Source organism: Mesocricetus auratus, unplaced genomic scaffold (assembly GCF_017639785.1).
Source record: "Mesocricetus auratus isolate SY011 unplaced genomic scaffold, BCM_Maur_2.0 Super-Scaffold_100057, whole genome shotgun sequence".
In the NCBI taxonomy this organism is placed as follows: Eukaryota; Metazoa; Chordata; class Mammalia; order Rodentia; family Cricetidae; genus Mesocricetus; species Mesocricetus auratus.
In genome coordinates, this window is record NW_024429233.1 from 3,080,001 (window position 1) to 3,087,108 (window position 7,108).

At 40.3% G+C, this 7,108-nt stretch overlaps 1 long non-coding RNA gene across 2 annotated transcripts in view; it reads left to right on the top strand.

Annotated features, from left to right (window-relative positions):
- LOC121136284 overlaps positions 1-5,604 on the top strand; it is a 99,339-nt gene extending 93,735 nt beyond the window's left edge. For both annotated transcript variants that reach the window (XR_005873430.1, XR_005873431.1), the window contains one exon: positions 5,159-5,604. This is a non-coding gene — a long non-coding RNA (uncharacterized LOC121136284). The remainder of the gene's footprint in view (positions 1-5,158) is intronic.
- The last annotated feature ends 1,504 nt before the right edge of the window (positions 5,605-7,108 follow it).

The window sequence follows — 7,108 nt, forward strand, 5'->3', positions numbered from 1 at the left end:
GACTTAAGATTTAAAAGTTCTTCAAAAAAAAAAAGATTAGCCAACACATTTCTAGGAATATTCCATGCTTTTCACAGTTCTGGAAGCTTTGAGGCTATCAGTTTTTTTTTTTTATATGTTTGGTAAAATTGAGTCATGGAATTTTCAGGTCCTGGAATTTTCTTTGATGGCTATTTCAAGATGTCTTCTAAATTTCATTCTCATTGTTCAATGTTCAGGAAAAACTTCTAATATTTTTTACCCATTTATGTACTTTCCACATTTTCTTGTTATCAGTTCCTAGTTTTATATCATCAAGAGCAGAATAGATGCTTGATACAATCTTAGCCTTTTTAAATTTTACAGGACTTACTTAGCATACTCATATGTGATATGTCCAGAAGGACAATCCACGAGGGTTGAAGAACAGCACACATTCTGCTGCTCGGGTGGAAATATTCTGTGTATGTCTCTTGTACCCATTTAGTTTGAATTATTATACAAATCCTGTGTTTCCCTCACTGAAAGTGAGGTATTGAAATTCCTCACTCTTTCTGTATTACTACCTTAAATCATTCCATATTTACTTTTGTAGAGTTAAGTGTTTCAAAGGTATGTGTGTGTGGTATGTGTGTACATGTGTGGTGTGTGTGTGTATGTATATGTGTGTATTTACAATTGTTATGTATTCTTAATGAGTTGGCCTATTTATCACTGTATTTTGTCACTCTATGTCTTTTTAATAACGAATTTAATCAATTTACATTTAAGGTAGTTATTAAAAGGTAAGCACTTACTGCTATTATTTTGTAAAGTGGTTGTTTGTCTTTTGTTGATATTTTCCTGTTCTTTGGTGGTTTTCTGTAATGGTATGCTTTGGATTCTTTCTATTTTTACTTTATGCTTTTGCTAAAGATTTTTGCCTTGTGTGGTACCTGTGATATTTCAATGGAACATCCTATTGTCAGCCTATTTCAAGCCCATAATAATTTAAAGTTGGTATACAGACATCAACTCTACACTCACATTCACACATACTTTATAGTTTGGCTGTCAGGATTTACATGCTCTTCTGTGTATTCTTTGTTGCAGTGCCCATGCCACAAGCAAGTCTGAGGAAAAGAAAGACTAGACGTCCAGCTGTTTGTACTAAGAGAATGCATGTGCTGCCTTTATTGCCAGGAGTGTGTGTGTGTGTGTGTGTGTGTGTGTGTGTGTGTGTGTGTGTGTGTCTTTATTGCATGTGCTAAGAGGTCGCTCTCTTGTAGGGAGGGGGCAGCCTGATATACAGGTTTACAGCACAGTGGAAAAACTCCAGGTGGAAAAGAGCATGTTTTCCTCCTTCCTCCTGCTGGATGTTGGTATCAGAGGGTCAAGGCCAGGGCAGGAAACCAGGACTAGAAAACAGGATGCACTTAGACTGGAAAACAGGGAGCACTTGGACTGGAAAACAAGTTGCACTTGTAGGCTGACCAGTGACAGAGACCCAGTGGGGCTGGGGCTCAACATTTTGTCAGTTTGTTTTGGCTGCAGTTGATACTGATATTCTCGTCTGTACCATTGTAGTAGGGATAAAGTTGCTGTGCACATCATGGTCCTAGACAGTCTGAGTACAACTGCTGTCCTTACATCATTCAGCTTTGTGCCTTCATGTTTTTGTTGTTAATGAGTAGCCTTTGTTTTCAGCTTAAAGATCTTCCTGTAACACTTGCTGTAATGTAAATCTGATCATGAAGACCTCCCGTAGTCTTCCTCTATTTTGGAAGGTAGGCTTGCTAGATAAAGCGTTCTTATTTGTCCACTTTCCTCTTCAACATGTTGAATATTCCATTCTACTTCCTGTTGGGCTGGAGGTCATTCTGCTGAAAAATCCACCTGCGTTGTATTAATACTTACTGGTTTGTGATCTGTTTCTATCCTTTGTTGCTCTCAGATTTTCTTTTCATTATTTTTGATTTTTCAAAGTCTCTATTTGCTTTACGTTATGTATGTTGGTGTACCACATGTGCACAGTGTCTTAGGAAACCAGAAAAGGGCATCAGAACTGGAGTTAGAGGTGGTTGTGAGCTGCCATGTTGGTGTCGTGTGCTGGGAACTAAACCCAGGCCCTCTTAAAGATCAGCAGGAGTACTCAGCAGCTGAGCCATTCTCCAGGTCTTTTGCTTCTTCTTTTAAAAATAATTTAATTATTGTGTGTCTTGGTGAGCTCCCTTTTGTTGATTTTATTGAAAAGCTCTTCATTTCCTATGTTTGAATGTTAGAATCTGTCCCTATACTAAAATTAGTTTTTCTTCTAACTGTGATTTAAAGTGTTCTGTCTCTATGCTTGTTGGTTCTTTTCTGAGTCTGCTATTAATATTGTCTGTTGCCACAGAAGGTGTCTGATGCTATAGAAGGTTATCTAATGCTATAGACGCTGCCTGCTGCTATAGGTTCTGTTTATTGAATTTTTCAGTTCAATCATATTTTTACTCCTTTTTGTATTTTATTGTTTCTAGTTTTTCAAACTTTTAGCTTTGTATATTGCTTTCTGAATCTCACTCTTCCTTAGCAACTATTGTCTCACTGTCTGTCTCTGAGACTTTGACTTTGCACATAAGTGGAATCAGATCATCTCTTTATAAATTCCTTATTTACTTTGCACAGTGTCCTCAGGTATTGAGGACCTTGCAAGCATCATGGGTGACAGGGAAATGATCCACACTAGTTGATGAATAAAAGTTGGGTCAGCACGACTTTTGCAAGTGCTGTGTCAAAACTTCTATAGTCTGACCTCCCAGTTTATTTTTCTTACACATTTAAGCACAGTAAACTTTGAAGAGATTTTCACATGACAGTTTTCACAACAAAGCTTTAGGCATAGCTATATAGGAGCTCCCTTGCAGAGTGGTAAAGCACCTGTGGCCTTTACAGTAAGTATGAGTACTATAAACAGTGTTCAGAGTAAGGGCCTAAGGAGGATTTATAGTAGGCATAAGGACAGATTATTTTGATGGAGCATGCAAAGCACATGAGATATCTTTCATATGGATGGGTCCTATTCACTGAAAGACTAAGTTCAGGATAAGGGCCTAAGCAATGATCAGGATATTGGGAGATTCAGGAAGGTTGACCCCATATCACAGCAAAGAGATCACCAAGTTGTTAGTCAACATCTATAGCCACCTTCCAGGTGACCAGGCATCAGACACTTCCTTCCCTTGAAGAAAATAGGCCTGGTTCCTCCAATGCTTTCTCTAAGCTGTGCCTCCTACACTCAGATTTCATCAATGCTTTTTCAGAATTGTCTTCCTGTTTAAGGCTGAGTGACATTACACTCTTGCTCCAGTTTGGATCTGGTATGTTACCCAAAGACTTAATTTCCGTTTGGACAGTGTTGTGAGGCTACTGAGGTATGGCTAAGTTGAAGATTTCTGACTTGAGGGCAAGCCCTTCAAGAGGATATTGGGACTCCATCCTCTTCTGCCTTATCACTTTTGCACCTAACTGTAAGTGAATGTTTTTGACATGTACCCCTGTCATGATGGCTACCTTACCCATAGGCCCAAAAGTTATGGAACCAAGTAGTCGAGGACTGAAAGCTCCAAAACCCCCTTTGTTCTAATAGACTAGTTAATTTGGGCATTTGATATAGTGGCAGAAAGCTGAAAAACATCTATATGTAGCACATTCTGTTTATCTACTGACTGTCAGCCTCGCTTAGCCCAAACTGAAATTTTTGGCTCTCTACATAGCCACAGTTGGGCCTTGAACTTCTGATCTGGAGTGCTGGAATACCAGGAGTATGACAACACACCTGGTCTTTATTTTACCTTTGATGAGAGGCTCATTTTCCCTTCCAATCAAGTGCATTTGCTGGACCAGATGTGACACCCACCTTCTGTCCCCAGAGTAGTTGTTGTCTCTCCCATTACAGAAAGGGCCAAATTTCTCTACATCCTGTGACTTACGTTCCTAATGGTTAGCCACATTCACCACCTTTTCATGGTTTATTGGGGTACTTTGGTATAATTTTTGAAGAAATGTCTATTCAAGTCCTTAGCACATTTTTATATATGTGTGTCTATTTATGGGTATGTGCACTGGTATGGCCTTGGAGAAGTTCCACAAAAGACCACCATCCACATATGCAAACAGCAAGAGTGTTTATTATCTCAAGAAAGCTTCCAGCATGTGTGGGCCCACTATCCCATACAGTGGCAAGATGGTGGAGCCCCCGAGATAGGTGTGTGAGCTCCTTTTAAGGCTGATTAAGGGGAGTTCCTAGGGCAGGTAGGTCATTTTAGATATGATGGGCTTACACAAGTGGCAATCATATTGTTGCATTCTAATTGTCCAGGGCTAGCCGGGGGTTGGTCAGGACTACGGCTCTCCATTTCTGGGCAGGCCTGGACAAATTCCAAGCTGTCTTTTTATGTGGTTATTACCTTGAGCTGTGATTATGGGGGCTGGCTCAGAAGCCCAGGTTTGCTATGTCCTGTTTCCCCTGTCCCTGTTGTTAGGGGCACCAGTGTTTAATTATCCTTCGTGGCTCTTCTTTAGTAACTTCAGTCTCAGAAACTGAAATGGAAGCCTGCTCCCTGAGAGAGGACTAAGCAGCCTGTTATGGCCTCTGCTTGGACCTTTCATGTACATGAATGCCTGTGGAGGCTAAAAGAGGACATCAGATGCCCCTGATTCAGGAGATATAGGTAGCTGTGAGCTGCCCAGCATGCATTCTGGGAAACAAACGAGGGTCCTCTGTAAAGAATAGCATGTACATTACCTGATGAGCCACCTCTCCAGCCCTCTATTAATGTCAATCTTGAAAACTTTAAGAATTTGTAAGTATCATTTAAGCTGCCAGGCAGTATTCTCTTCACTCTTGTAATGTGGTATATTACACTAGCAGACATTCATCTGTTGTATCATTCTTATATTCTAGAAATAAACCCTCCTTAGATATAGTTGATAATGCTTCAAACGTTTGCTTTAATTCTGCCCTGATATCTATTATTTATTTCCTTTTGCCAGCTCTGCATTTAGATTTTTCTTCCCTTTTTCTTGTTCCTTGAAGTTGTTAAAGTAGACTGATGATTTGATGTTCTCCTTGTTTTTTTGTGAGAATGTTTATATCTGTAAAGCTACTGCTTTTCCACCTATCATTGACTTCTGACTTCCTATTGGGATTTTTTAACAGACTTACAGAAGCTCCTTAAATATAGATAAGATCTGCATAATGACAACTCCAGCTGGCATGCCAGTGTGGATGAAGACTCTCACAAGCCCACCCCTCTATGAAGAAAAGGGAACGACAGGCAATCATTAGCTGCTAAGAGAATCAAGAGAATCCGTTTTCTCCAGGAACCAGCCTCCTGACAGCCTCTCCAAAGCCAAGTGGTCTCCTGGGACATATATATTTAAGAGCCTCACTAAATGCATGTGGGGGGGTTGAATAAAGTGGCCCCATGGGCTCATATATTTGCATGCCTAATCCCAAATTGCAATTGTTTTGGGAAGGACTAGGGGGTGTGACCTTGTTGAAGGAGGTGTGTCACTGGGGCTGAGTTTTGAAGTTTCAAAAGCCCATACCAGGACCAGTCTCTTTCTCTCTGTCTCTCTCTGTCACTCTCTGTCTCTGTCTCTCTGTCTCTCTGTCTCTCTCTCTCTCTCTCCTCTTTCTCTCTCTCTCTGTCTCTCCTCTCTCTCTCTGTCTCTCTGTCTCTCTCTCTCCTCTTTCTCTCTCTCTCTCTGTCTCTCTCCTCTCTCTCTCTGTCTCTCTCTCCCTCTCTCTCTCTGGACTGGGATGTAGCTCTGTGCCTCTGCTCTACTGCCATAATTGTCTGCTTCCTGCCATGATGATAATGTACTAATGGGCCCTCTGAAACTGCTTTGGTCATGGTGTCTTTTTACAACAACAAAATAATGACCAAGACAATGCATATAAATATCATATGTGCATACATTTGTAGCAGTAATAATTAGTAAGAAGTCATGAACTTGAGGGGGATGTGGGAGGAGTTGGAGACAATAGAGGGAAGACATGATATAAATACAGTCATGTAAGAAATTCTAAAAAAAATTCTTAAAAACTTTAAATTAAAAGAAATTTTAATAGTAAAAAAGAATAAAACATTGAAAACTCCAACTATTGTGTTACATTTCTTTTACATTTCCTCAGCCTTTTCGACCTTTACTCCATATGTTTTCCTGGAGTTAATAGTGTATGCACATTTTAATTGCAATATTTCTTGGTACATGTAACCTTTTATTAGTGTGTTGTGTTCTTCTCTGTCTCATGAAATTTTTGACTTAGTGGTTTTTTTTCTTTTCTTGAAGTATGCTCTGCTCCCTCTTGGTTCCTATGAAACATCTTTTCTCCTTATTTCACCATCAGCCCTTTTGTGTCTTTGGATCAAGCTGGACTCTTTGTAAGTATCTGTCTTGGTGGGTTTAGTATTGCTGTGATAAAATGCAATGGCTAAAAGCAACTTGGGAAGGAAAGGGTTTATTCTGCTCAGTTTCATATAACAGTTCATCATCAAAACAATGAGGGTAGGAACTCGTGCAGGTCTGAAACCTGGAGGCAGGAGCTGATGCAGAGACCATGAGGAGGTATTTACTGGATTGCTCTCCATGGCTTGCTCAGCCTGCTTTCTTATAGAACCTAGGACCAGCAGCCCAGGGGTGTCAGCACTCACAATGGGCTGGGCCCTCCTCCATCTTTCACTAATTAAGAAAATATCCTACAAGCCTTGGTATAACTTGATCTTAGTGTGGCATTTTCTCAGTTGAGGCTCCCTCCTCTCCAGTGACTCTAGCTTGTAGACATAAAACTAGCCAGTATAGTAGCATACCGCTTGCTCACTGCAGCGTTTGTACAGTTACATCTGTACATTTTGACAAGATGGCAGTTCCAATGACTTCTGTAATTTTGCTATTGTCCTAAATGCCTTCTAGCTTCACTTCTTATCATCTTCTTCAGTGGTGAGTAGAGAAATGTTTAAACTACTTTTCTGCTTTCTCTTGTGTGTATTCCTTGCATATGTTGGCATTAGGCTTAGACTAGGTCCCAGGAAGAGTTAGCAATGGTCAAGCTGGGTAGAACTGGGAAAATGTCCATAATCAAAGCTATACAGCAGCATGGCAC